At 38.1% G+C, this 24,125-nt stretch overlaps 2 pseudogenes; both read left to right on the plus strand.

Moving 5' to 3' along the window:
* The first annotated feature begins 805 nt into the window (after positions 1-805).
* On the plus strand, positions 806-10,605 carry LOC117524778 (annotated as a pseudogene).
* A 3,523-nt stretch (positions 10,606-14,128) lies between these two features.
* LOC117524324 lies at positions 14,129-23,648 on the plus strand (annotated as a pseudogene).
* Positions 23,649-24,125: the final 477 nt, after the last annotated feature.

The raw sequence follows: 24,125 nt of genomic DNA on the forward strand, positions 1-24,125 counted from the left end.
GTTCAAATTATTATTATTATTATTATGTGCAGCAGAAGAACATTATTTACCTTTTCAGTAAATATTTGATTCATTAAGAAATGTTTATTATATGTATTTTTCGAAACAATTCGAAGCACCTCATTTTATTTTCTGAGTTTTTAGTAATTATTGTCTGTTAATAAGGCTGCAGTTGTTAATGTGTTATTTATATTGAATAATCCAATAAACGTACACATTTCCAGTCGTTTAACGGTCTGAAGCCGAAAACATGGAGATGATGAATTAACGTCTCATCAAAATGAAACAAATATATTTAATACAGACTAATAACGAGCGGGTGTGACGTCAGCGGCTCTTTACCTGTCCGCCCAGGTGTTATTTTCCCCACAATCCTCGGCAATGATGCAATCAGACGTTTGCTTTTTTTTTTTTTTTTTAATAATTGACATTAAAATAACTTTAGATGCTCAGGGCCTCGCGCTCGTGCTCCGAAAGATCAACTTAAAGAAGACAAAGACAAAAAAGCAGTCAAGCTCAAGAAGTGATCGATAACCGATCAGTTCTAAACAAACTGATGTAATTGACAAAAAAAAAAAAAATTAAAAAGTAAGTTTGTGTGAGTTAATTGATCAGCTGTCGCACAGATTTTCGCTCATTGCGGCGGCGCTCCGGTGACGTCTGACGTTCTCGCTCCTCATTGGACCAAACAGCGTGCTTCGCTGTCCGTGCGGACTTGTGATTGGACACGCTCGGTTAGACAAACAGCAGGAGTTCCGCCCCTGTGCGCCAGAAGCGAGTATCAATCACAGGCAAGTTGGACAGAAAGAGAAAAAGAAAGACTCAGCGTGGACGCACGGAGACGATTCCACGTCCACGATGGGACAGCGTGTCTCCACGAGCGTGACGCGGCTCTTCTAGTCACATTCGGATTACTTTGGACACTTTTATCCGCTGCTGAAAACTCTGCCGTGTTCTTCTTTTGAGACTTTTTTTTTAAATCCCCCCGTTTTGTCTGCCTGCGTCGGACGCACGGAGCGCGCGTTTGTGGATTTGAGAGAAATGAGTGAAAGGAGGCGATCTGCCGCAGCTCTGAGCTCGAGAGCCCACGCGTTTTCCGTGGAAGCGCTGATCGGCTCCAACAAGAAGAGGAAGCTCCGCGGCTGGGAGGACAAGGAGCTGCAGCTGTCCATGGAGAGCCTCGGGACGGACGGACACGATCCGGCGCACTGCCTGGACATGGACCCGGGTCAGTGCGCAGACACGCACCACAACGCACGAGTCACAACATGGCTCCACGCTCACTGACACAGTCCACGGGCGTCTTTTTCCATCCTGTGGATCGTGTCGCGTGCAGGCCTGAAACACACGCACATTCTAAGAAAATCGTACATTCCACTACAGCAAGTATATTCATTAAAAAAAATAAAGGTTATTCACGCTTTATTTTATAGTTGAGGTTATGACTGAGGTGAGTTCACGAGAATAAGGATTCGGCGTATACGTAATAAAATTCGATCTATATTTAAAGTCGTATTTTTAGATGCTAAAATAAATCGTTGAGTCGGTGTTTAATTTTTAATATCAATATCCTGAGCATCACGTGTTTAAAAAAACTAATGTTTTGGCGTGAAATTATTTAATTTAGAGGCAAATCGTGTGAAAGAGATCAATAAACAAAAACATGAACAAAGCATATTAAAATTTAACATAATTCTCTGATAATGAAAACATTGCAGGCATTTGTTGTTATTAAATGTGAGAAGAATTAATAAAAATAATTGTAAATAAACTAGAAAGACACGTGACAGATGGCGTGAAATGTGTTGATTAAACTGTTGTCTAATTTGCCCTTTGATATGAAAATTGTTGAATTGGTTGCAACTAAAAATTCTCACATAAAGCTGATTAAATTTTGTAAAATTAAAAATTCACGGCCTGTTTTATCATTTTCAATAGGGAGTCTGCCATTAGAGTGTTTTTTTTTTAAACAAAGATTTGTTGAAATTAAACCTCTGATCTCACAAACAAAACCCCTGGAACTGACTCTGTAATCCTTCTGAACTCCAAACATTTGCTGTCCTTAGATTATGACACAATAATATTCTGTCACAAAAAATGTTTGAGCCAGTTTACATCTTATTAATTATAGATTTTATTACATTTTAATGATCGTTGTGATGTTTTGGACTCAAACAACGGTGGTATTGAATTATCAGGTGTAAATAATTATTTTAAAATTTTTAATGAATTTTAAAACTCTGTGACGAATTCCACGGGTTGAGTTTATATCGTGGAATCACGAAGTTTTTTCTCCGCTGCGTGAATTCAGACGGTGCGCGGCGCCTTTACGCACGGATCCTCTGCTCTAAAACTACTGGATTTAAAAATATAGTAAAGATTAAACACTAAAAAGCTCACTAAAACTCAAAGGAGAAATGTGTGACCTGTCAACTTGCAGTAATTACCACGTGCAGATTTTTTTTTTATTACAACGCAACAAAATGACGCTTTTATTTTATATATATTGCAGAAGGCCTTGCCGTTGAAAAATCAATTTATAAACAAGATCTATATTTCCCAACACTCAAATTTAAAACTCTTTTTTTTTCAGAGCCGACAGTTCTGCTGTTCCTCCACTCAGTTCACGGGAATCATTTTTTTTTCTTTCCGGAAACTGGCTGCTGTTATAACCCGTTTATTAGGCTCGCAGGGGAAATCGGCTCACTTTTCACACTCGCAGCTCAAATTCTCCAGCGCGCAAAAAACGACATAAACTAAGAATAATCCCAAACTATGGATTCATAAATGTACCCGCGTTTTTTCTTTCTCTTTTTCTTTTTTGGCCTCATACGCACAGATTACGCACACGAATAACCCATTTATCCCACATTTCCTTTAAAATCTTGAGGATTACAGACCAAAATAAAAGTGGCGCTGATCAGAGAACAGTTGTGTCCGTGATAATTTAGCTGTGACTCTTTATGAGTTTGCAGCTTTTACTGCTTCCTTCTTGCAGACTCTCCATCAGTGCGAGGAAACAGGTGCTCTGTCACTGCAGCGCCGATTTCACGGCCGGCAGGCTGCTGCTGCGGCTGTCGACTTAATAATAATAATAATAATAATAATAATGAAAATACTACGGCTTTAGTTGATGCATCAGCTTCTTTCATTACAGCCTTAGAGAAGAGAAAAAAAAACTTTAACTGTCGAAATTTTCCTTAATCCCTTTATTTTTGTGAGTGTTCTCTGTTCAATGCGCCTCCAAAGGGAAAAAAATACGTCAGAAACTACCTATAATATACAAAATATATAAACACACAAATTGTCATATTCTGTTTCCATTAATTGCTTGATTTAAATGAACTCATTTTTATTTAAAATTTCCATCTCCCCATAACTTGGCTGCAAAAGTCTTTATTTATTATTGCAAGAGTGAATACTTGTGTATGATATTATTTTATATTTCATATTTTTATGTATTGGAAAATGTAGTCCAGAATTTATTTTCACTGTGAGATTACAGAACAGAATTTTTAAAAACTTCACCCTGAAGGAGGTTATGCTTTCATTGCCATTTGTCTGTGAGCGGAATATGAATGACATAAACCAGTTTCAGTGAACTTTGGTGTGACCATGGCCTTGGGTGAAGGATGAGGTGGTTACATTTTGATATGGGTTCAGATCGATGGGTGGATTTTAAGTTTCATCTTAGTTCCTGATTCCTTTGATCCTTTAATCAAGGTTGCTCCTTCATTTAAGGGCAGGGATCAAAGGTCAGGATACACCTCTTGATCTTGGTTTGGTGCAAGACAAACTGCATCAAAAATATACTGTTTTTGAAGGAATTAAAACATTTAACCTCAGGTGTGTTCTCTTGCAGGTGTAGTTAGTTTTGTTTTTATGAGTATTATTTATTTCTTTTACATTTACTAATTAAGTGAATTGTTCTCCTATAATTCAATCATTGTATGTGACCATATCTTAATTCCTGGATTGTCCATTCATGAAATGACTGACTGATCAAATCCAGGGTATTCATGTGTGTGTGTGTGTGTGTGTGTGTGTGTGTGTGTCAGTGTCCTTGAGCAAGGCACTGAAGGCTATATTTCCCTCAGTGTGTGGGTCATCACTGTGCCGACGCTCCTGCATCGCGATTTCTAGAGACCTCGGCACCACGTCACCTCTGGCCCAGCAATCTCGGGCCCACTATGATCTTGGACCCACTGTGATCTTGGTACCACTTGTATTAATCCACTATGATCTCAACACCATTCCAAGATCGTAGCGGTTCTGAGATTGTAGTGGTACCACTGTTACTGAGATGGTTTGGTTCTGAGGTCGCAGTTCCCCTGCATCGCTGTGTGAATGTGATTATAACTGCAAGACTTTTCGAATCAAAGCTTCTCCCACAAAACATTTATGGAAACTACAAATGTTTAAAATCTGATTTCAAAGTTTAAACATGCATTTTATAGATACAGAATAACATAACTCCAAATTAAAACTACACTCAAAAATCTGCATTGCCCCACTCAGAAGGAATTAATTTCCTGATCAAAAAAAACCACATTACACATTTTAAAAATTAAATACTTTGTGAACAATGCTCTCCCTGAATAATTTGGACAGTAAGAGTTTACATGTGTATTTGCAGTTATGTAAATGAATCGTCCTCTGCCTGGTGGTACGAAACCCAAACAGCCGTGAAAGCACATTTAGTGAATTGCTGAACTGTTTGAATGTTTCCACATTATCCTCCTGCAGTCGTCACTGAAGACTTTTTACTCTGCTGCTGCTGGGATTTTATAACTCAAATGACAAATTTCCAGATGAACATTTAACAGCACGAGTTTCTAAAATATAAATGGTACTCGATAAATGACATTCAAAAGCATTACCACCTCACCTCATTATAACAAAGCTGAGTCTGACGTTAAGGGAACTTTTTAAACCTCTGCTGGTGAAGCTCCTCTTATTGCATGCTTTGTCTGAAATCCAAACGTATCAATTTAAATTTTGAACCAATATATTTTAGCCTAAATTCTAACATATACTGTAAAGTTTTGACATTCTCCATTTAGTATTTAAATAATTTATACAGTTCTATAGAAACCGTGATCCTGAGCTTAAACAGGAGCAGCCAAAAGATGATCCTATTATATAATTATCAGTACTCTCTGCTCAATTTTAAAGCATGATGGCTTAGTGGTTAGCACTGTTGCCTCACAGCAAGAAGGTCATGGGATCGATTCCCACCTGTGGTCTTTCTGTGTGGAGTTTGCTTGTTCTCCCTGTGTTTGCGTGGGTTTCCTCCAGGTGCTCCGGTTTCCTCCCACATCCAAAGAATTGGAAACTTTATAATTGTCAGGTCTCCCTTGCATAAGAGGTGTCAATCTCAATGGGACTAACCTGGTTAAATATAGGTTAAATTAATTAAATGTATTATTTGTAATCTGGTCACAGATTTTGCAGTTAATGACCTGTGTGCACGACAGGTCAAACCCTATAACATCAGCGTGCACCATTGGCTCTATTTGCACACTGCACTGCATGTGACTGGACTGTTGGTTTTGGGATGTGGCAGATCAAGCTCATTGGTGCTTGTTGCGAAGTCTGTCAGCTTCACTGTATGTGGTGATGGTGTGTGGGTGTGGGTGTGTGTGTGTGGGGGGGGGGGCAGCGTGCAGGGAAGACTGTGCAGCTGGAAGAATAAAACCCCCTTTTTAAATGGTGCGTATTTTTAATATCTGCGCACGTTGTTAGGAAGGTCACTTCCAGTTATGCCATCGGGATTTATTTTTGTCTGTCTGGGCACAAGATTTGTTGAAACATGGTATGACTTTAACAGAAACATTTGTGAGGAGATTAAAACAGATGAGTAATTTTTTTCTCTCTGTCAGCAGCACTACTGCGTTTACTGAGTGTCCAGTTAGTTTTACACGTGCTCACATTTAAAGGTCATACATCTGATTTCTGTGTCTCACTTAGGTAATACACACACACACGCACGCACACACACACACGCACACACTTTCAGCGTCACATCACCTAAACACTATTCAGCGCGGCGCATTTCTTCATTTTTTTCCCTCCCTTTGCCTCGTGATGGTTGAGAACTTGTTTACAGCATCAGTTTATCCAATTTACAGAAAGTGTGAGAAATTGTAAGATTTTTAGCAGTGCTGTGATGCACAGATGAGGCTCACACTTATAGATCATTTTATTAAATTACATCTTTCCAAGATGATGCAGCTGTAAAATTGATAAATTAATAAATAAATTAATTAATAATAAAAAAATACATATCACAGAGAAATTACTGCAGAAACAGCTCAGACATAAATTTTAAAATGGTGTCACTTTTATTTATGTATTTATTTATTTTAATTGGGAAGCTTCCAGTCTGGCAAAATGACTTTGATGCATATTGACGTCATATGTTGAATCAAAGTAGAAAATACGGACCAAAATAAATATTTACCCAGGCATTCAATACAGTATTCAACTTAAAATAAATGTTAAAATAAATACCTGCTGCGACGAAATGAATGGACTTCTTCTCACAAGTTTCAGACAGAAATTTAATTATCAAAAATACAGGTCAGGACAGAGGTCAACGTTGGGGCAATGTTGATAGGATGCTGAATGATGTCAAATGTCATAAAATAAATAAATAAATGAGTCAAAACCGTGTCTCTTGAGTTGAATCACACTTAAGACTCTTATTTTGAAAAACCAAATGGCTCCATTGCTGCATGTTGAGTTTATTGTATTTCGCTTATCTTTTTAATATCCTGCCAAATCAACAATGACACTGATTCTAAAAAGAGATTCATGTTGCACAGATAAATGTCACTGATAGTAAACAAGATGTATTTATTTATTTTGGTTATTATTATTATTAATTTGTGTGGATGGGCCATTGAACCCTTTAAAATAGGTTCATTCCCACAAATTTACACGAGGACTTTGAATGACCATGTTGCAATGAAAATGAGAGCTCATAATGATTTGTCAGTGACGTCACAATCGGAGCCTATCAATCACATGATTCTGCTCAAAGCCCAGTTCCTTTAGCTTCGTGATTATATTGACCTTGGGTAAGTGGGATGGTCCAAATGTGAGCTAATAAGTAAATAAATAAACCAACTGTGATTTTTATTCTCTTTTAAATATGAAATATTAAATGAAATCAGATTGTGGATGATTGTTGAAAGAATCAGGTTTAGGAATTCAGTGACTTTGTTATTCCACACACTGAATGCTTGACCCTCCTTTTTAACGGGGCATTGATTACTAACCCTAACACACTCTTATGGGGCTGCTGGAGGCCTTCATTTCTCTCATCCCCCCTCCTCTGGCTCAGCCGGCACCCGCGGTGGTTTCACCCGTGTCTGTCCTCAGCAGCTCTGCATTTGCATAAACATATTTTGTGTGTCCTTTAGTCTGCCAAGTCAACCTCCTTGTGTCAGGGCCGTCAATAAATAATCCATTATTACATTCTTTTTTATTTTGTTTGGTGGCGGTGGTGTGCGGAGTGTTCCGTTACTGAGGAAAAGTGAACCATGATCCAGTTATTTGTGATCCTAAGAGGTTCTAGCTGGGTCGAAGTGCGTTGTGATTTACTGAGCTTCAACAATTTGACATCTCAACTGGAAAAACTGCAATGAATTAATAGGAAATCCTACAAGTGGTATTTATTTTTTTCTTAAGCTACAACATACAGATCAAGTGACTTGTTCACAATATGCTGTGAAGATTTGGCATTTAGACATATATTAAATATGAGTTTGAAGTACATGAGTTGTGATATTTTGTACACTGTAAAAAAAAAAAAAGCATGCATTGGCTCAACTTTAAAAAGTTAACAATTTGCATATATATATATATATAAATATAATATGTAATATTCCACTCAACCATTACTAAGTAAATGCCATGACACTTCTACAGTAAAACTTACTCAAGCTTAGTATAAAACATTCAAGTACACTTGATTTGCTTTAATTAAAAGGTTTCAGTGACATCAAGGAGCCAAATATTTTATGTGACATATTCTTTTTTATTTACAATTCATTGGAGTCACAAAGTCCTTGCAATATCTTACATAAATGATTATGAGGAAAGGGAACTTATTTATCTCAACTTGGTATAAATGGCACATAGCACTACTCCAGTTTTGTGATCAAAATGTTCATTTTAAATCTGTTATCAGCCTATGTTCAAACTGTTAAAAAATGTATGGCAAAAAATGTTTTTCAAATGCATAAAAGCCTCTTAAATATAAGATGTACACTTCAACACCATGAAACTTTCTTTTTCTGTTCAAACATACAATCCTGACAGTCTGGAAAACGGGAAAATTACAGTACATTGTTTCACTTTATAGAAATATATCAGTTTAGAATAGAAAACTACCGAAAGACTACCTGTCACATTAGGACACTTGCATAACTTGTTAAAAAAAAAAAATATATATATATATATATATATATATATATATATATATATGCTAGCAGTGAGAGTATAACCAATTTGGTACAACAAAAAGAGACTCATTCTCAATTCAATCATGTGCAGGATTTCCATCTAATAATATTTGTAGCTCCAACTCAAATAAGCACATCCATGCAAGAGAATTAATTTAATTCAGTTGGGGCTACATATATTTATTAGATGGAAATCCACGTCAGTTTTTTGAGTGCACCCCATAGGCAAGCTTCTGTCTTGGTCCCATTTTTCCCTTCTTCTTTTCTTTTTGCCTCTCCTGGGCACCCGACAGTTTGGGCCATTTTGACAATTGTTGTTATGCCATAATGATGTAATGACCCGGAAGGGCTCATCAGACACTTTTTTTTGGGGGGGGGGGGGGGGGGACAAGAAAAATTGTCATCATTATTATGTAATAGGCTTTGCTATGCAGTTAAATCGATATGGGCTTTCACTTAAAAAACTGATGCTTTGGATGAACTCAATTCAATTATGTGCAGGATTTCCATCGAATAAAATATGTAGCACCAACTCAAATAATGCACATCCATGCAAGAGAACTTAATTTAATTTAGCTGGGACTACATATATTTATTAGATGGCAATCCTGCACATAATTGAAATTAGTTCATCCAATGAGTCATTTGTTTCTGTGATATACTCAAAAAATAACTCATCAGATTGGATTCCATTTAATAAATATATGTAGTCCCAACTAAATTCAGTTACATTATCTTGCATGGATGTGTTTTATTTGAGTTGGGGCTACATATTTATTCAATGGAAATCCTGCTCCTAATTGAATTGAGTTCATCCAAAGAGCTATTTTTGGCATATTAAAAGATAAATCTATTAACTAGTTTTAGTATAAGAATAGTGAATGTTGATTTTATTATTTTTGCCTCATTTGTGGTGCCTCTGGATGAACGGCGCCCTTAGCAATTGCCTAAATTGCCTATAAGCTGGGCCGGCCCTGTTTGCAAGTCCACTGATGCAGTATCAGCAATCGCTTTCATGTCTGAGAAGGAAAATGTATCATGGAGCCGGTTCTCTGTTGGCAGCGCAAGCATAGGATTAATACAGTCGGTGAGTCAATGAGCCTGAAAATTTAATTTAAGTAACTCGATGAAACTGCTGTATTCAGCTGTAAAATTTTGGGTTCTGGTAGATACAGGTGAGCACCAGTGAACCTCGTGTTTTGGATCACCTTGGCATGTTTTAAGACGCACAATGACCATATTATAAATAAAGACAGAAAGGCCAGTCAGCTTATGAAGCCTTGTTGCTAATGCAGGGTCCTGGTGACCACTGAAGGTACTCCTGCTTGAATTTAATTGCAAATGATAATATACAGTGAGGGCCATAAATTGCTGTGCACCACTAGATGCCCCCCCCCCCCCCCCTCCAAAAAAAAAAACATTTCGGCAAGAGAATATCACGTCTGTCAGTGTTTTTAAAGGTATTCCAGGTATTTTGTTCACTTTTCTGTGGCTGGTGGGTTTAAATAAAGAGAAGACTTGGAAAAAAGACTGACATCATCCTGATTAATCTGAGACTGATGGAAACCCCTTCTGCCAACCTGGATCCCTTTCAGGATCAGATCTGCTTTAATACTGTTTGTATGTAAACGTTATCCAGGTGGCGACACTTTCTGCGCACTGAAGCTTTCATTGTGTGGGCCAGTTAAAAGTTGCAATATTTTCTACATCACATTTTTTTATGCACCATTTTCTCTGCTTTTGACATTAACCCAAAACCTCACGGCGAGCAGAGCCAGAGCTAAATTTGTCTCCCAGTTGCAGATGGCGGCTGATCCGGATTCAGCGGAGACCCGCTGCTCTTTCAGCTCGCCAACTTTCCTCCGGGAATCCTCAAAGCGTATTAATTCCACCGTTTCATCTCCTTCTTCATTTTACCCTCAGACTCGGAGGCGAGCCCCGGCTCAGACGGAGAGGGTCTGGGCGAGAGGACGTCGTGCTCCTTCGGCTCGCCCGCAGACCTGGCCCGGGCCCCTGCGACCCGTCGCCCGCGGCCTCCATGGAGGAGATCCAGGTGGAGCTGCAGTGCGCCGACCTGTGGAAGCGCTTCCACGACATCGGCACGGAGATGATCATCACCAAGGCGGGCAGGTAGGCCGCACGTGCGCACACATTGGGAGCGCCGGGGTTAGGGGTTGTTGTGGTGGACCGTGCGCCACGTGTGCGTAAAAACGCATTTAAAAAATTGCACAAATAAAGTGAATGAATTAAAAAAAAAACCTTTATTTGGGTAAAAATGACGACGTGCACTATCTCAATTTCTTTAATTCCCCCCCCCCACACACACACACACACACTCACACACTCCCACCCCGTCTGAGTGAGAGAATCTGCTTCTAATTAATCTCTCTCTCTAACTCGGCCCATTTTAAATTGTCGTTTAATCTTTCCGGGGCCAACAGTCCAAACCCAAGACAAGGGGATAAAGGGCTTGGGCACGGTTCTGTTGTCATCGCGCCGTGCGCCGTCCATTTCCACTTGAACAAGTTATTTATTGTCGCGTTGAGGATTTAAAACTGATATTTGATGAATAAATGCATAAACCTGTCATCCCGGGGGTATCGGCTCTGGCGTTTCCAACGAAATACATATTTTAAATATAATTTTTAAAAATTCTTATGATGTAATTTCGATCCACGCGGCCAATGAAGAAACATGATCGGGACCGTTTTAAAACTAAAAATATAAAAGTTGACATCCTAATATGTTCAGAAATTGTTTAGAGGTTTATGTTAAAAATAAAATTAAGTCATTTGTTGTTTTGCAAAAACAATTTTTGCAAAAAAAAAAAAAACAAACAATGTTCAAGGTGCTATTTATTATTATTATTATTATTGTTATCATTATTACAGTCTATTAAGTTCTAAAAAAAACACAGTGGACGCTTTGTTTCAACGTATTGCAAAATGAAGCCTTTTATTTATTTATTAATTTGCCCCTTAAATTAGTTTTCAGCTTCTCACCTCCTTAAGATGTTTTATCTGCTGTTTGATGTATTTTTCTTAAGTCACTGATCAGTTCTTAATCTTGTTTTAGGCTGAAGGCCGGCGCACATTATAACGTCGTAAATCTGGATTCTTCTTAGGCCGCTCCGGATTTAAGAGCTTTAAATGAAAACGGGGGAAAGATGAATTAACTTTAAACATGCTTTTTTTTTTTGGTGCTTTTAATACTGGTGTGGTAATTTGGTAGCATCATCTGTTTCAGCCAAACTGAAAAGATTAAAATATGCTCAAGAATCATTTCAAAGTTAAAAAAAAAAGATTTTTATGTACGAACAATTTAATAGTTATCTATTGGTAAGTTTATAATTACAGTGATTTACTGGAAGGCACCTTTAGAGTTAATGAGCAAAATAAATGCTCATTAATATTACAGAGAAAATTCTAAAGGTCAGAGGTCAGAAGGACAATTGTTAAAAAAATTACCTTCAAATCATAAAAAACCTATGGAGACAAATAAGGTAAAGGAAAAGGACTTGATCACAGCGAGTTAAAACCTAATTCGTTCTACTCAGTGATTCTGAAATAATCACTGATTGATTTTAAAGTGAAAGTCAAGACTAAATCCTGAAAATACCTGCCTTTGATTGGCTGAAATCAGCGGCAGCCTTAAATCTGAAGTTTCATGAACGGTCAAAGATCACCTGATTTGATGAGTTTTAGTTTAAGAGGCGGAATCTGTCTAGAAAATATGTATATTGGAAAAAAGCAGCTAATTCATATTTAAGCATTCATGCAGTCAGAGATAATGTGATCATGTGCTGATAATAATGATAATGATTTTTAAACAGCTCGTCCGGGTGCCGGTTGGGTTAATGTCAGGAAGCTCATCCGGCTGGAAACCTTTCAAAGGATGCCAATAACATTTGAATGAAGTTGGGTGGATGTTTTGTGATTGTCTGTCTGTCAGCACAACTCAGAAGAGCCTGGATCTATCTGGTCCATGGATCAAGGAAAAGCTGATTAAGGAGCACTGACTTTGATTCACTGATTAGATAATTTTAAAGGTATCATTTTATGCAAAAATCTGTTTTTACATAAGTTCACTTAGAAAAGAGAGTGAGCGCGACTTTATGGTTTGTACTGAAACCAACCACTAAGGGGCGATAGAGGCATTTTGGCTTTACTTTAGAGATTCTGATCAGTGGGACACCAGTCCACATTTTAGTTAGTATATGAAAATTCACAGGATTGTATAAGTACAATCCTGTGAAAATGTATGTGACCTCTTTAATGTCACGTAATTTTTATGGCTTTTTTTTTTTATTCGGCTTCTTTCATTTAAGTTTCAGAAATTAAACCCTTTAAACTCACAGTGAAAAGTAATGTCTACAAAATAAATAATTTAAACAAAAATACCAAAGCAACCCCCCTCCAAAAAAAACAGTGTGCATATGTAATGCCCCCCTTCAAGCATCCAAATGAATCACTTTTATAGCCAGTTTGCGTTTTGACAAGACAGGGAATGGTCTGAAAGTATCCTTAGGTTGGAGTCACTGAATGCGTTTTAAACACAGAGAATCTCTTGACTCTGTAATGATGCACAGTAGAGTAAGACGCTCTGCTCAGGTTCTGTTGTAGGTCATGTACATTGCTTTGATTAACATTTTTGTGCTGGAAATAATCTGATGCATTGCCATTATATTTTGCCATGTGTTTGTGCACATTTATTAACAGCTTGTCATCAAGACCAAGAAACCAAAAATACAAGTGGAACTTAGGAAAACGTACTAAAACCTAAAACTGTATACAAAAATTGTATTAATACCAAAAAAAAAAGAATACACATGCATGAGCTTTTGTTTCTTTACAGCACAAATTTACAATGTTGAGGTTTTATATTCTAAACTTTGTAAAAAAAAAAAAAAAAAAAATCTATGGATGTACAATTTATTATCATTTGTGAGTGATTGTTGTTGATTCTTATTCAGCACATTGTGCTAATTAATGTACAATTCATTAAGTATTAATTTCTTATATGTATACATGTTATTCAGTTGAAAATGCATAGGGATGCACACAGTAACATATTCAAGCTTTGTTGTCTTTAAAAAAACATGTTATTAATACATTGTTTTGGGGTTTTGTTTTGTTTTTGCACTACCTCAGGCAAGCTAAAAATGTTGTCCTTTTTCACTATGGATATAAAAATACCATAAAATTATATATATATATATATATATATATATACACACACCACACACCTTTTGTTGTGTTACTGTATTTTTGTTGTTTTACACTATGGCAGAGAAGCCTAAAATTTTGTCATCCACGGTATCAAAATGATATAGAATATTTTCCTGGGTATCAGTGTCGAGTTTGAAATTTTACTTTTGTGACACATATACGTATATGTATGTTTGTGGAGTTCATTTGACTTGTGAATTATTTTGGACATCCCAAGCTTTGACTTGTGCATTACATGTGTAAAGCTAATATTTTTTAATTTGGATACATCAGATCATTAGAGCTGTTTTGTTTTGTTAGAACATGAATTCATAAGGTTTAATGGTTTGCATCAAATCTAATTTCCAGCAGTATTTTCACTGCACACCAAATTCTCACAGCTCGGTGTGTATTTTCACTGCTCTGCGGTCATTGTATGCCAGAGATGTAATGCAGCTGTGTTTTGTTGTGGCACCATCACTCAGGTCGACTCATGTTCCTGTTGGAGAAGATCAGGTCCAACATTTAGATCTAGACTCAGGATCTCTCAAGGATCTTCAACTACAGATATGGAGAGCTGTTCCCTGAACCCCACGCCCTGCTGAGTAAGAACACACACACACACAAATGCAGGCATAAACTGAACATTGTGCATAAATGGCAAAGGATTAGGCACTTATGTTGTGCAGTTTGTGGGTCAACAGAAAATCTAAATGGAGATGTTCAAACATTCCAATTCCATCAAAAAATAAATGTGACTTCATTGTTTTTTTTCATGAAAAAAAATCAGTTTCTATATATTTATAAAGAAATACCAGATTAAATACAACCCATTTCCATCTAAAAGTATATTTATATGCTAAAATGTATGAAATTTTGAGGGTAAAAAGTGGCCAAACATTTGACATATTTATATTTATTTATGCGTATCAGCATTTCATCTACAGACTAAAGGTACCTAAAATAGTTCCAGTAATGATTGTCTGCACACATGAGATTTTAACAGATAATAACTTAATGATATTGTATTATTTGTGTGTTTATTCACTGGCATTTTGGGGTGGGGGGAACAAAAAAAATGAATGCATTCCATGATTTTCCCCAACATTTGTTCTTGTCTGAGAAAAAGAATCTGATCTACTCGTTGGTTCATCATGAGACCAAACTCTCCAGGGAAACAGACTAATGATGCCTCGTTATTGTGGGCAACAGATTAAATGAGGCCGTGACGAACACTTTTTTTTCGTAATTGAGTAATATGAAGGTTATTGTCACAACTTCTAATGTTCTATAAAATCTAAAGCAGATACAGTATCTCACACACACTATGAACCATACAAAGAATTACATTTCTATCCCACCAGTCATTTACTTATTTTAACATGCATTTATAAAACACAAAAAAGTGGTAATTCATAATGTTAATATGATATAACATTGCCTCTACTGGTGGTTGGCTCTCACTGCGGTATTGTATCACTTCCTGTTCCGGAGCACAGCGGTGTTTTTCTGTATCTGTTAGCTGTTTAATCTGCGCAGTTAGATTGATCTAGTTATCTAGATTACGATTTGTTTCCCAGTGTAATCTTTACGTGCCTTAACTAAAGCACTGAATCACCTCTAATTATTTTACACATTATTCACTTTGCGTGTTTTTAGGAATCCGCTAGCTTAGCGTAGCTACTAGCTCTTAGCCGATTTAGCATGGCGGCTTCTCCTGTCTCTCCCGCACTTTTCTGCTCTGGGTGTGAAATGTTTAGTTATTCCTCGGCCTCCTTTAGCAGTAATGGTACTTGTAATAAGTGTAGCTTATTCGTAGCTTTGGAGGCCAGGCTGGGCGAATTGGAGACTCGGCTCCGCACCGTGGAAAATTTACACAGCTAGCAAGGCCCCTGTAGTCGGTGCGGACCAAGGTAGCTTAGCCGCCGTTAGTTCCCCCCTGGCAGATCCCGAGCAGCCGGGAAAGCAGGCCGACTGGGTGACTGTGAGGAGGAAGCGTAGCCCTAAACAGAAGCCCCGTGTACACCGCCAACCCGTTCACATCTCTAACCGTTTTTTTCCCACTCGACGACACACCCGCCGAGGATCAAACTCTGGTTATTGGCGACTCTGTTTTGAGAAATGTGAAGTTAGCGACACCAGCAACCATAGTCAATTGTCTTCCGGGGGCCAGAGCAGGCGACATTGAAAGGAAATTTGAAACTGCTGGCTACGGCAGTAGCGTAAACTTTGGGTAAGATTGTAATTCACGTATCGGCAGTAATGACACCCGGTTACGGCAATCCGGAGGTCACTAAAATTAACATAAATCGGTGTAGTAACTTTGCAAAAACAATGTCGGGACTCTGTAGCTTTCCTCTGGCGCCCCTCCCCAATCAGGACCGGGAGTGACATGTTTAGCCGCATGTTCTCCTGAATTTGCTGTGCTGTCTGAGTGGTGGTCCCAAAAAATGAGGGTGGGTCTTCATAGATAATTGGCAAAGCTTCTGGGGAAAAACCTGGTCTTGTAGGAGAGACGGCATCCATCCCACTTTGGATGGAGCAGCTCTCATTTCTAGAATCTGGCCAATTTTCTTAAATCCTCCAAAACCGTGACTATCCAGGTGTTGGGACCAGGAAGCCAGAGTTGTAGTCTTCTTTACACACCTCTCTGCAGCTTCTCTCCCCCTGCCATCCCCTCATTACCCATCCCCGTAGAGACGGTGCGCCTGTCCCAGACTCCACTAACCAGCAAAAATCTATTTAGCATAAAATTCAAAAAGAAAAAATAATATACGCACCTTCAACTGCACCACAGACTAAAACAGTTAAATGTGGTCTATTAAACTTAGTCTCTCTCTTCTAAGTCCTGTTGGTAATGATATAATAATTGATCAACATATTGATTTATTCTGCCTAACAGAACCTGGTTACAGCAGGAGATATATGTTAGTTTAAATGAGTCAACACCCCGAGTCACACTAACTGTCCGAATGCTCGTAGCACGGGCCGGGGCTGGAGGATTTAGCAGCAATCTTCCATTCCAGCTTATTATTAATCCAAAACCCAGACAGAGCTTTAATTCATTTGAAAGCTTGTCTCTTAGTCTTGTCCATCCAAATTGGAAGTCCCAAAAACCAGTTTTATTTGTTATTATCTATCGTCCACCTGGTCGTTACTGTGAGTTTCTCTGTGAATTTTCAGACCTTTTGTCTGACTTAGTGCTTAGCTCAGATAAGAATTATAGTGGGCGATTTTAACATCCACACAGATGCTGAGAATGACAGCCTCAACACTGCATTTAATCTATTATTAGACTCTATTGGCTTTGCTCAAAAGTAAATGAGTCCACCCACCACTTAATCATATCTTAGATCTTGTTCTGACTTATGGTATGGAAATAGAAGACTTAACAGTATTCCCTGAAAACTCCCTTCTGTCTGATCATTTCTTAATAACATTTACATTTACTCTGATGGACTACCCAGCAGTGGGGAATAAGTTTCATTACACTAGAAGTCTTTCAGAAAGCGCTGTAACTAGGTTTAAGGATATGATTCCTTCTTTATGTTCTCTAATGCCATATACCAACACAGTGCAGAGTAGCTACCTAAACTCTGTAAGGGAGATAGAGTATCTCGTCAATAGTTTTACATCCTCATTGAAGACAACTTTGGATGCTGTAGCTCCTCTGAAAAAAGAGAGCTTTAAATCAGAAGTGTCTGACTTCCGTGGTATAACTCACAACTCGTAGCTTAAAGCAGATAACCCGTAAGTTGGAGAGGAAATGGCGTCTCACTAATTTAGAAGATCTTCACTTAGCCTGGGAAAAAGAGTCTGTTGCTCTATAAAAAAGCCCTCCGTAAAGCTAGGACATCTTTCTACTCATCACTAATTGAAGAAAATAAGAACAACCCCAGGTTTCTTTCAGCAGCTGTAGCCAGGCTGACAAAGAGTCAGAGCTCTATTGAGCTGAGTATTCCATTAACTTTAACTAGTAATGACTTCATGACTTTCTTTGCTAACAAAATTTTAACTATTAAGAAAAAATTACTCATAACCATCCAAAGACGTATCGTTATCTTTGGCTGCTTTCAGTGATGCCGGTATTTGGTTAGACTCTTTCTCTCCGATGTGTTCTGTCTGAGTTATTTTCATTAGTTACTTCATCCAAACCATCACATGTTATTTAGACCCCATCCTACAGCCTGCTCAAGGAAGCCCCTACATTATCTAATGCTTCGATCTTAAATATGATCAATCTATCTTTGTTAGTTGGCTAGTCCACAGGCTTTTAAGGTGGCAGTAATTAAACCATTACTTTAAAAAGCCCTCACTTGGACCCAGTCTATCTTAGCTAATTATAGGACCAATCTCCAAACCTTCCTTTTCTCTCAAAAATCTGAAAGGGTAGTGTTTGTAAACAGCTAACTGATCATCTGCAGAGGAATGGTCTATTTGAAGAGTTTCCAGCTCAGGTCTTTAGGAATTCATCATAGTACAGAAACAGCATTAGTGCAGGTTACAAATTGATCTTTCTTATGAGCCTCCGGACAGTGGACTCATCTGCTGGTGCTTGTTCTGTTAGACCTCAGTGCTGCTTTTGAATACGTTTGACCCATAAAATTTTATTACAGAGATTAGAGCATGCCCTAGGTATTAAAGGCACGGCGCTGCGGTGGTTTGAATCAATATTTGTCTAATAGATTACATTGTTCATGTAAATGGGGAATCTTCTTCACAGACTAAAGTTAATTATGGAGTTCCACAAGGTCGTGTACTAGGACCAATTGTATTCACTTTATACATGCTTCCCTTTAGGCAGTATTATTAACGGTATTGCTAAATTTTCATTGTTACGCAGATGATCCCCAGCTTTAATCTATCCATGAATGCCACGAGGACACACCACCAATTAGCTAAACTGCAGGATTGTCCTTACCAGACATAAAGGACAGGATGACCTCTAATTTCCTGCTTTTAAACTCAGATAATAACTGAAGTTATGGTACATTGGGGGGGTGGCCCCACAAATCTTAGAAACATGGTGTCCATAACCCAGATCCTTTACCTCTGGCTGGCATTTACCCTGACCTCTAGTAATACTGTGAGAAATCTTGGAGTCATTTTTGATCAGGATTGTCATCAAAGCGCATATTAACAAATATGTAGGACCATGGCTTTTTGCATTTACGCAATATAATCTCTAAAATCAGAAAGGTCTTGTATCGAGTGATGCTGAAAAACTAATTCATGCATTATTTCCTCTAGGCTGGACGTATTGTAATTCATTATTATCAGGTGTCCTAAAAGTTCCCTCAAAAGCCTTCAGTTATTCAAAATGCTGCAGCTATGAGTACTGCGGGGACAGAAAGGAGAGAGCATATCTGCACCCATATTTGGCCTCTCATTCATTGGCTTCCTGTTAATTCTAGAAATAGAATTTAAAATTCTTCTTCTTACTTATAAGGGTTTGAATAATCCTGTCCCATCTTATCTTAGGGGACCTCAGTAGTACCCATATCACCCCAATAGAGCGCTTCGCTCTCAGACTGCAGGCTTACTTGTAGTTCCTAGGGTTTGTAAGAGTAGAATGGGAGGCAGAGCCTTCAGCTTTCAGGCTCCTCTCCTGTGGAACCAGCTCCCAATCAGATCCGGAGACAGACACCCTCTCTACTTTTAGATTAGGGCTTAAAACTTTCCTTTTTGCTAAAGCTTATAGTTAGGGCTGGATCAGGTGACCCTGAACCATCCCTTAGTTATGCTGCTATAGACGTAGACTGCTGGGGGGTTCCCATGATGCACTGTTTCTTTCTCTTTTTGCTCTGTATGCACCACTCTGCATTTAATCATTAGTGATCGATCTTCGCTCCACTCCACAGCATGTCTTTTTCTTGGTTCTCTCCCTCAGCCCCACCAGTCCCAGCAGAAGACTGCCCCTCCCTGAGCCTGGTTCTGCTGGAGGTTTCTTCCTGTTAAAAGGGAGTTTTTCCTTCCCACTGTAGCCAAGTGCTGCTCACAGGGGGTCGTTTTGACCGTTGGGGTTTTACATAATTATTGTATGGCCTTGCCTTACAATATAAAGCGCCTTGGGGCAACTGTTTGTTGTGATTTGGCGCTATATAAAAAAATTGATTGATTGATTGATTGATTGCTAGTAATAATAATATTAATGTATTTTTTAAACGTATTGGCTTGCAGTATAATTGTCCAACTCATTGATGTACATACAACAGCAACCAATAAAATAATATAAAAATGAAATAAAAATGTTTGTAACTTTTATGTTCCATAAACTCCATTAAACACCATAAAATGGTGAACTAACAGACAAAAATCTCCATCTGTTTTCTTCATTTAGTCTCTCTCTTGTTACAAGGGAAACCTTGATTTGGTCTTTACGAGTTACAGGGTTATTTAATGAATGAATGAATTATTTGGCACACAAACTCAACAATAACAAAAAATTTATACAAGGAAGAAGTAACAGTTTTCTCTGCAGTGAATCCGTCAGTCACTTTTCCACAGCTTATGTAGGATCCCGGGCTGTATGAAGAGAATGAAAAGGTCTTGTTATTCAAGTAGTTACATGGTTAAAGAAAGTGACAGCCCAGGGAGCAGGAAAGAGGAAGAGATGCAGATATGAATGACAACATGGAGAAATTCTCCACAGCCTTTGCTGAAGTTGAACTCACTGCCCATGATGAATGGTAATTCTATCCAACAACAAAGCAGTGTTTTGGGGTTTTGTTTTTGTTTGTTTGTTTTGTGTTTTTTTCCCTGCAATGTTGAATGTTACACTGGTAGAAATTATGAATGCTCGACTTTTCTTGTTGCCACATTTTGAATGAATTTCAGTCATTTTGATATAGTTTTACCCTTTTACAAAGTTTATTGATAATCCTATTGTAATTTTTGAATCAGAAATGGAGCTTCAAAAATGTTGTTAGTACAGTAGGAAGGCATTTTGTTCATTGAAAGTTAATTTGAAACCAACACAAATGTAAGACAGTCATTTTATTCATTATTTGTTCATGAGTGGTACATTGTGGACATATTGTTTTTTAAAGCTGTACAATCTTTCAAATTTCACAAAACTGACCAAATTTAGTTTCTACCGAAACCCAAGCATCATAATGTTGGTTTATTTTTGTAACGTGTTGCCAAATTACAGCTCACATTAATGAAGTTAACATATTTACCTGGGAGAAATTCATAAGGAAAATTTCACTTTCCTTCTAGCTCCGTCTACAGGAGGAGGTCATGCTGCCTTTCTCTACTCTGATTGGCTATCGCCATGTGCTTTCCAGCATCCCTCGCACAAGTCAGGGGAAGCACCCACGTGATCTATGATGCTGCTAGGAAGCCCTTATTTAAAGGCTAAGAAATAAAATTATAGTTGTGCCAAAGAAAATTCTTTTCATGACTTAAATGTTTAAAAAAAAAATTAAATAACACGGTGGTGGTACACCTTCAAGTTTGATAATACTGTGAGAGCTTGCAGAAAACTGTGTATATAATAGTTTGTTGTACAAAAGATAAAAATTAGTCATTGTAAAAGGTTATCACAATACTGGTAGACTCTGCAGTATACTTGGTAATCAAATATTATTGCAGATATTTGTTCAGTTGGTTTTTGATCGATTTATTCTTTGTGGGTCAAGGTTCTTGGATTATGAAGATATTTTTCTATTTTTAAAGCTTTTTAGCTGCATTCTTGAAAATGTCACTTTAGATAAATATAGTTATGGCCAAATCTCCAATGTGAAAGGCATTTATTAGATTTAAAATGGTCAACATTGTTTGCAAGGCAGGAACGGATGTATATTAACAAAAGAAATAATGTATGTTGATCACAAAGAGACTTCAGTTTTATTTTTGAATTATTAATTTAAGGGATGGGAGATGGGAAGGTTTCTGCAATCTACTCGCATACGTGCTGAGGGATCCAGAGTCCCCGGTTTGACTTCTGCTTGATTATCAGGATCGTTGAAGCCCAAAATGGAGTCAGCCATGTGTGTCGTGCAGCTTTGATTAAAGAGCTCATCCCTTCCTCGTATATCAGAATAATAAAGTGATAAATGATTTGAGGGACGATGTCCTCCAGATGACTTCTGAGTTGAGGTTTTGTGTGTATTTGTGTGTTGGCTGAGTGGAGCTTATATTATTTTATTTATTTTTTTTGTTTGTTTCTGGGAAAGCAGAGCTGCCAGTCAGCACCCATCCCAATCAAATGCTCCCTCTTTGTTTTGGCCAAATTTTTTTTTTTTTTTTTTTTTGAGGCAACGGTTAACAGGACAGGCCGGTGCAGTATGGTATCTGTTGCTCATGAGAGAGAGAAAATGTAAAAGAAGCCTGGCAGAGTTATGTCGACGTCTGCTTCACATTAGGACATTTTCACACACTGGATTCCTACTGGAGATGCACTGATCCAAAAGTTTTTTTTTTTGTTTTGTTTTTTTTTTTTTATTAAAGATATAATGCTGATTGTGATCCAGTACCATTTCTTTTTATTCACCATTGTGCAAAAGGCCCAGAGACTAATATAAGATCCATTTATGTGTGTCTGTCTATCTGGAACTAGATCTTAAAGGCATCTCGGTGGATTTCCTTCATATTTATGATGTTGCTACACAGAGTGAGTGAGGGCCTAATCGTATTGAAATTTACATAGACGGACAGATTATTTTTATGGATATAAAACTGATTTTTTTTTTTTCCCTCTTTTTAATTACATCCACATTTGATCTAGTCTTGGTCAGGGGTTCATACCAGATCCCCCCCCCCCCACCCCCCAATTTATTCTAAGCACAATCTATATTTTAATCTTTCCAGTTTGGGTTCCACCTTAAATTAGCATTCCCACTTACCAACCTAATGAAATATTGATTAATAATAGTCAACATAAGGCTGTGTGACATAACTGAATGTATCTTTTGTACTATATAAATGTCAGTTGATTTAAGCTATATTTTACTGTATCATCTGTAACTAATGCTGTACTTCACATCACAGGCTATGCCCGGCACATTGTTTAACCTAACCCAAGCTCGCTAACCATTTCCAACATTTTTAGTTTCTACATTTGCCTGTCCATCAAACATGATATAAGGTACATAACACAATATTTTATCTGTTCTGGATGAAAATGGAGAGACCACACCTCATTTTACTTTAAGTAAAAGGAAGTGAATGCAGTAATAAGTTACTGCAAGCAGAAAATATTAATTTATAATTTTAAAAAAATGCTAACCAATTACTGCAATTTAAAATGAGCATTTCTGTTTCGGAATATGAAAAAAATTTAAAGTTTCTGGTTTCTTTTTGTTCCTTGAACCAGTTCCAAGCCTTGGTGTTGCTACATGCCCCTGCTTTGATTTGCATTATACAGTAATTTAAAGATTTTGAAAACTGCTGTATTTCCAATTATCACTGTGAAACATTCCCAAAGATAACAATACAAATGAAACTCATTTGTTTGTACAGTAGGTACTTTTCATGCCATCTACAAATCGGTTTTCTCGATCTGATTTGTTCAACAGGCTCTGTGCGGAAGATCAAATCCCTCCGTGATCCTTCTGCCAAAATGTCCAAGTCCGACCCCCAAAGACTGGCGACCATTACGGTCACAGACACTCCCGAGGACATACAACTCAAGGTGCAAAGAGCCGTCACAGATTTCACCTCTGAGGTCACCTTTGAGCCAGAGAAGCGGCCAGGTGTGTCCAACCTAGTGACTATCCATGCTGCCATGGCGATGATCAGCCTAGAGGACGCGGTGCACCAGGCTCGGGGTTTGGACACGGGAGCCTACAAGTTGCTGGTAGCAGAAGCTGTGATTGAGAGGTTGACACCCATCAGAAAAGGCATTGAGAGGTTGAGATCGGACCCCGCTTACCTGGAGGGAGTGTTAGCCGACGGGACACGCAGAGCTCGGGAGCTGGCCTCCTCTGTCCTCAAGGAGGTCCAACACAGAGTGGGATTGTGTTGAAATAAGGCTCCAGTCCATCTGTATGACGTTTTCTTCCATGGTTTCTTCCAGTGACTATTAAATCCATTTGAGGGCATATTTAAAAACTTTGGTGGCCTTGGTGGCCACCAAAGCTAGGCCTTGGAAATGCAATAAACTGACAAACAAGTGCATTTCAAGCTACATGTAAATACACAGTCAAACATACAGTATGTCCATGGTTTTTTTTTTTGCCTTTTAACCAACTCTCACCCTGGCTGTTTTTGGAACAGATTCAAGCCATATCAGACAAAATTCGAGCTTGTTGCATCTTGGTCCATTTTCTCTAAATTACCAGCGAAAACTGCCAGACCTGCATGAGTTTGGCACTTAATTTTCCCAAGCAGCCACTCTGCACAACCTGTATAATTCAGAGGAACTCTGCATAGCTTGACACAAGTCAGACAAGGTCGGTTAATCCAGTTTTGTGCTAGTTTTGAACACGTTCAAAATAGAGCA

Source organism: Thalassophryne amazonica, chromosome 14 (assembly GCF_902500255.1).
Source record: "Thalassophryne amazonica chromosome 14, fThaAma1.1, whole genome shotgun sequence".
NCBI classification, from domain to species: domain Eukaryota; kingdom Metazoa; phylum Chordata; class Actinopteri; order Batrachoidiformes; family Batrachoididae; genus Thalassophryne; species Thalassophryne amazonica.